The sequence below is a fragment of the Solanum tuberosum genome, unplaced genomic scaffold, assembly GCF_000226075.1.
Source record: "Solanum tuberosum cultivar DM 1-3 516 R44 unplaced genomic scaffold, SolTub_3.0 contig00020, whole genome shotgun sequence".
NCBI lineage: Eukaryota > Viridiplantae > Streptophyta > Magnoliopsida > Solanales > Solanaceae > Solanum > Solanum tuberosum.
The window spans coordinates 10,671-18,041 of record NW_006240120.1 but is presented as its reverse complement, the minus strand read 5'-3'; the positions used below and the strand labels follow the sequence as shown (position 1 = coordinate 18,041).

General features: G+C 33.8%; 1 pseudogene; it reads left to right on the top strand.

Annotated features, from left to right (window-relative positions):
• Positions 1 to 1,494: 1,494 nt before the first annotated feature.
• LOC102597860 (dolichol phosphate-mannose biosynthesis regulatory protein-like) lies at positions 1,495 to 4,917 on the top strand (annotated as a pseudogene).
• The last annotated feature ends 2,454 nt before the right edge of the window (positions 4,918 to 7,371 follow it).

Here is a 7,371-nt window from a genome sequence, read left to right as displayed (position 1 = left end):
AGAGTCGCATTCGTGATCTTATGCAACAAGAATATGCCATCAAGACTAAAGTGAGTTTTATAGAGTGTTTTGTTAGATCAACTGTGTTGTATGTGGTGAAGTATTGATCGATCAGAGCGCACATGTCCAAAAGATGAGAGTAACAAAAATGAAGACGTCAAGATGGATATGTGAGTATAGTAAGAGAGATATAATTAGGAATAGAGATATTAGGGATAAGGTGGGAGAAGTCCATATGGTGGAAAAGCTAAGGAAAGCAAGATTGAGATGATTATGGTATATGAAGAGAATATGTAAGATGTTCAAATGAGGATATGTGAATTGATTGTGGCTGGTTTGAAGAAAGGTAGAAGTAGGCTGAAGAAGTATCGCGGGAAGGTAACTAAACATGACATAATTTACTTGTAGTTTAGCAAGGACACGATCATATGATAGAAAAATATAGAGGTCGGGGATTAAGTAGAAAGTTAGTGGATGAATGTTATCAAGTTTTTCCTTCTCAGGAGTATTCGTATCACTTCCCTATTATTTTAGTCTTTGATTGTTATTATTATTTGTTATTTTTTTTGTTCCTATTATTTGTTATTTGAAATTTTTGCCAAATATAATGAAGTACTAGTCTATTTTGTGGTCTTTAAAATTTAAATTCAAATTTTCTACTTTTTACCAACTTTATTAATTGATATGTCCTACCCTTGAATGCCTATTCAAATAATGTTCTGGCCTTTTAATAATATAATTTGGGTTCTAATATTTGTCAAGTTAAACATATTGGACTATGACAGGTCAATGATTAAGTTGTTTGTATAAATTTGAATTTGAATTGTTCTATTATGAATTTTAAATAGTAATTAAATAGTCAATAAGGTACCACTTTAAGTGCTAGTTAATTTTTTATTGAACTCATCGCATTAATTTTTTAAATTTTAATTTGTTTTACGATTTTTAGATTGTTCGTGTTATATCATTATTGTTTCTTATTTTTCTTCAGACCTTTACGTATGAAGTTTAAAACTGCTGGAATCCAACTTCATACTCAAAAGATAAAAGGTTCAACTGTCAAAATAGAACTCAAGTATGAAGTTAGACCTTGACAATTGTGAAAATTCAAACAGACGATTGAAACCTCATGTCGGAGATTTTGAAATTTGATTATGAGGTTGCTAAATATAGTAAATTTGTGATCTTTACAATCCTAAAATGGTTGTTTTTGCATTTCATCATGTAATATAACTGTTATTTTAGAATGTTACGCGTGACTTTTTAAAACTAAATGTGGTTCTATCGAAAATAGTTTATCTAATCCATAAAATATATGATTAAGTCCGGGTTGGGGGTGAAAGAGCATAGAAAATTATTTTCCTAAAAAAATTCCTTACTCACCAACCAAACACTAGAAATTGTTTTCCAGAAAATGTTTTCCACTCACTAACCAAACATAAGAAAACAAGTTAAAAATCAACTTGTTTTCCAAGAAAACATTTTCCAGGAAAACATTTTCCTTCATACCAAACACACCCTAAATTGAAAATCAATCAAAGTTCATTTTCTTTGAAAATGGCGATCTTCATGCTCTGAAAGCAGAAATCTTCAACACCAAGAACCGAACTTTTCAGGTGATCTAAGTTTGTTGTTTCTCTTACTTTAATGGGGTCTCAATATTTTTGCTGAATTTATGCAAAAAAATTTATAATTTTTTCCATTTCCCACTCATATTGCCAATTTTATTAAGTTTTTAGTTGATTGATTGATTGAGTGATCCATCAAAATGTCCATTTTTTTGTGATCCTGTAGCCTTTCTGGACATAACTTGTGAATCTTGAGCTTTTTTGAAAACTAATTTCTTAAGGATTATGGATTTATGTTCCATAGTTTCTGAAAAGGGTAATTGACATTCAAGCATGAGTTAGGGGTAAGGCCACGTACATAATACACTACACTCCCTAGACTTCAACTTGTAGGATTACACCGGATATGTTGTTGTTGGTTGAATTCATATAAAATGAGCCTAAATGAAAGTGGGGATTGATATAGTTGACGACAACTTGTTTGGGACTGAGGCATAGTTTGTTGTTGGAATACGAAGGGGCTTATCAGTTTTGAGATCAATCCTGACCCTGGTGCCAAGGGCTCGGGTGGGTGGTAGTATTTTTCTTGCAACTCTAGCCTTTTTCTGGTATAAAGTTTTTAGCTTTGGGAGTCAAATCATGTCTAAAGGTCTTTGTTGTATGAACCTTGTTGGAAGTTCAGTGATAACTAACAGACCTAAAAGTGGAGGAAACAAAAAACTTATTCCCTTTGTTTCAATTTATTTGTCTGGTTTTGACTTGACACGAAGTTTAAGAAAGTAAAAAGACTTTTGACTATTATGTCTTAATCTAAAAAAAAACGTAGAATGTATCAAAATGCTTTTTAATCTTATGGTCTTAAACATGCTATGTGGAAAGTTAAAATAAGAAAGTTGTGGAAAAAGGAAAGAAGCATTCTTTTTTAAACAAACTAAAAAGGAATGTAAGTCAAACAAATTGAAATGAAGGGGTATCTGGTAATATGTTATGGGAATGAGTTGCGAAATATGGAGAGTTTTTACTTTGTTGCTGCTTTTCTTTTTATTTTAGTCTGAATAGCAATTCTTAGAAACTTTTACTAAGAGGTGAAAGATATTGGTTATCGAAATGGATATACCTACCGTTTCTGGTGGAGTTGCTTAGAAATTGAGATATGGGGGTGATTTTTTTTTTCTTTTTTATAATTTTGCAATTAAATAATCTGTGACTAAAGGTGTTTGGTGTTTGTCTTTGTGTAATTGATGAACAGTTTTATCTTTTCCCATGTTTTTTTAATCATTAGTTTATTATTCATTCGTAACACCACGAGAACTTATGATTCTGTGTCGTTTTAGTGTTCTCCTTTTTAGAGAAAAAGAAATGGAATCATATAGCTCACTGAAGGTTGGTAATTTTTTCCTTTCGATAAATAGAGGATTGGTAATTTTATGATGAAATGGATAGTAAAATGGAAGGCCTAATTAGGATGGACTTAGTTACTTGTCTGAAAGATATGTTATACTCTTTGAATGGTGAGACTATGTCCTTCCTTTAAGAGTTGGTGTTCCTTCATGTACTGTTTACTATGGATAGGATCCTCGACTGTGGTAGGTATGTTCCGAAGATTCACCTCAGCTTTAACAAGTCTAAGTATTAGCTCTACCAATGGTCTAGTGTTCACCATTATAGCTTAGTTTTAACCCCTTTCGACAGTGTAATTCCACTAATGACTAGGAAGTTCAAGATTTAACTCATTTTCTATTAGGAAATTAGAGTCCCGGTGATAGTTTGCTGGAGTAGTAATTTAGTTCTTAGAAAAATACTTTTCTTGTTCTCCAACTTGACTAACTTAAGCATTTTTTAAAGTATGATTCTCGTGTGCTGTCTGCTGTTTGGGAGTGTGAGGACATAGCTTCTCTTTCTTGGCAAATATGGGGCCTTGCAAAATTTAGTTCTCATTGACGATGGAAATTCTAAGAGTCAGTCTTATTAGATCTGTGATATAGATTAACTCTAATGAGCAACCTTGTGTTAATTTGTAATATTGTGTCCTTACAACAACTATGCCTTAGTTCCAAACAAGTTTGGGTCAGCTATATAAATCCTTTTTTCTCCTTTTAAGCTCACCTCATGTCATCATCATACCAAATAAGATAATAGTGAAACTAAGTTAAATATATATAAATTGTAATTTTGTGTCCTTAACAAATGAGTTTTCCTGTAGAATTAGGGCCTATTAATATGTTGCCAAGCTTACTCCCCTATCATATGACTTCATTTTGGGACTCATAACCTAGAGTTCTTTTTAGGTAGACGTGTTTATTACCTTGTCTTTCTTCGGGTTGTTGTCATAGTTAAAAGCATCGTTATCGACATCTTGAGAAGGAGAAGTTGTATCATTTTGTGGTCAGGACTCAGGATAGTGCAACAAGAGTACATTGAGACTTGAGAGAACTGCTCATGTATCTTTCTGAATTTTTTCTTGTCAAGACATATGGATGAATGATTGGGTAGATATTGTATGCAACACGTTCCTTCACAATGGTCACATGTTGGAAGACATGTACTAAACACAACACATGTTTCTGTGGCATCGTTTATCTTATTATGTTGCTGATGCTACTCTCTGTTATTACTGCTTCTTTTTCATCTCTCCTTGAGCTGAGATTCTATCGGGAACAACCTCTTTAGGAGATAAGGTCTCCTTCCGGACTGTGTTCCACTTTCATCCGTTTTTGTTTTGTCTTCTCTCCTTTTAGTCCCTTGAACCTTGTATGGTACCGGCAAACCTGTGACCAGGCCAATTTTTTTTGTTTTGATCCTCTTCTTGTAACTTGTAAGGTACACAAGTTCTTAACTGAAACATTCTTCTTTTACAGGCGGCACAAGAAGAGGAGTCTCGATGGAGTTGGCTGACAGAGCTGTTGGGCTCATTTTAACATTGACTAGTTTGTCCATTTTACATATTATACCTTCTGGGTTATCATTCTGGTCAGCTCATATTCTCTTCCATCCCATTCTGTACTGACCTTGTATGTTGTTCGGACTCTTCAAAAATGTCGCTAGGTGCATGTTGGATCCTTCAAAAGCGGTACGTTTTTGAAGGATCTGACCACGGGTGTGGCAACATTATTGGAGAGTCCGAGCAACATAGCAGACCCTTGCAACCTAAGTTTTATCTGGAGATTGATGTGCAAATGTTGTTTTGTTCTTTCAGCCTCTTGTTGATAGCGATCATTTCGTGCACAAGTATTTTCTACCACAAGAATATGCTATTCTCATTCCTGTATATGCTGCAGTGGCACTCATCTGCTTCTTGAGCGTGTTTATTGGATATGTCATGCTCAAGTCCAAGAAGAAGAAGGCATGAAAACATAAAATGTGTTTTGTATCAGATAGGCATCAAAACATAATTAGAGCTATATCGGTTATATTTCCAGATTTACCACATTACGCATGTATGTGGCATCTGTGGAAAAACATCAAAGAAAATTTCAGGAGAAACCAATTACAATTAAGGGAAATATATTATGCAATGGCTCGCGCATACACTATGCAAGATTTTGATTACTATATGGCTGAAGTTAATCGAATTGATCATCGAGTGAAGACTTACCTGTATGAAATTGGCTATAGTAAATGGTCAAGGGCACATTCCACAAGTAATAGAACTATGACCATGACATCCAACATAGCAGAGTCGCTTAACTCAGCAACAAAAGACGCACGAGATCTCCCAGTAACAAGGCTACTTGAAGAGATGCGTAAATTAATTGAGAAATGGAACTATGACAAGTCAAAAGAAGCTCTGTATACAAATACTAAACTTACAGCAAAATATGAATCAATTATTGTTGATAACCTGGAAATTGCACTACATATGATGGTAAGTTCTATTACTTATACTAATCATATTAAGTTTTCTAAATATAAATTGCACACCATAAATATTTATACTAATCATATTAATTATCCTCAATAGGTGCGACCTTCAAGTGATTACCTACATACCGTCACACATATGGGGAAAATTTTCATCGTTTGTATAAAAGCAAAAATATGTACATGTCAACAATTTCAACTCGATGAACTTCCATGTCCACATGCTTTAGCAGTATTACATAAAAAAGGACTTACCCCAAGAAGTGGCTGAAGAAATTTTATTGCATCCAATAGGTAACAAAGTGCCAGGAAGACCCAAAAAAAAGAGACAAGAAAAAGCTTGGAAATCAACAAAAAAAACATATAAAACTTCATGCGGAAAATGTGGACAAGAAGGGCATAACATCAGAACATGCCTAAAGAAAAATAGAAGTTACATATAGTAATTATATATAATGTGTATCTATTTCTTTAGAATATTTTATGAATTCATTGATGTCATGTACATTATTATAGTCACTGATAAGATGTTTGTTGTTGATTGATGAGATATTTGTTGTTGATAGACATTCACTGATTCACGATTTTCTTTTTCTTCTCCTTTGAAGCTCATAGATTCAGTAATGTACTCTCTTTTTTGTTATTTGTATGAATTTTGATTTCTTTGCGATTTGTGATGCTTCGTCACTTTAGTTTCATGGTCATTGCTACATATATGGAATAGTTCAAGAATTAAATTAATCTAATTGAAATTTGAAGTTGAATTACTAAATTCGACAACTCCAATTCCATTCCGTTTTGTTCATCATTAAAATTTCTCGCTAATTTTTTCTGCTACTCTACAGTTACTTACAACTTTTCCCCCCTTAAAATCCTAATCCATTTCAGAATAGTAGATTTTGAAAATTGTGTATATCTCTTTCCTTGTGAATATAATTGGGTTTTTCTTATAATAAAAATCAGAATCTTTATTTTGTCTGATCAACAAAGTCTATGTATACCATTCTTTTATATGTACTCAGAAATGCATTTCAATAGTTGTTAATCCTGGTAATTGTTTTTTATTAGATTAGGATTTCTCATTTCAACTATTCACCTATGTGGATTTTGTTAGAATACATGCAATTGCTCAAATCAACCACACCATTAATGGATTCTTACAGATGTATTAGAGAGAAGAGAAGAGAGAAGATATATTTCAGAAAGAAGAAGAGCTTTTGTTAACCGACTAATTACAATGAATCAGTGATTTATATACACTGTTTTATTCTTTCTAACCGACTAACTAATTGCCTAATTCCGTAACTACCCTTTAACTAATTTTACATACATGATCAAGTGACTCCTATCTCATTACTCCCCCTCAAGCTGGTGGGTGCAAACACATTCAACACACCAAGCTTGCTCACTAAAACTTCATGTTGTGATCTAGGCAGCCCCTTAGTTAGTATGTCTGCAAGTTGTTCTTTTGAACTCACATGCTCTGTCCTCATCATTCATGTTTGTATTTTCTGTCTGATAAAATGGCAGTCGATCTCTATGTGTTTTGTCCTCTCATGAAACACAGGATTGGCTGCTATTTGCAGGGCTGCTTTGCTGTCACTGTACACTATAGCAGGCTGCTCAACTTCACTTCCCAATTCCTTCAATAAGGCAATTATCCATACCAATTTTGAAACTGCATTTGCCATGCTCCTATACTCAGATTCTGCTGAACTCCTGGAAACCACATTCTGCTTCTTGGACTTCCATGACAGCAATGTATCACCATGTTTAACTAGATAACCTGACACTGACCTTCTTGTATTTGGGCATGCTGCCCAATCTGCATCACAATATACACTCAGGTTATTAGACTTGTTACTGCTTAGTAATATGCCAAGTCCTGGCTCTCTTTTAATGTATCTCATCACTCTCATTGCTGCCTCCCAGTGTGATTGTT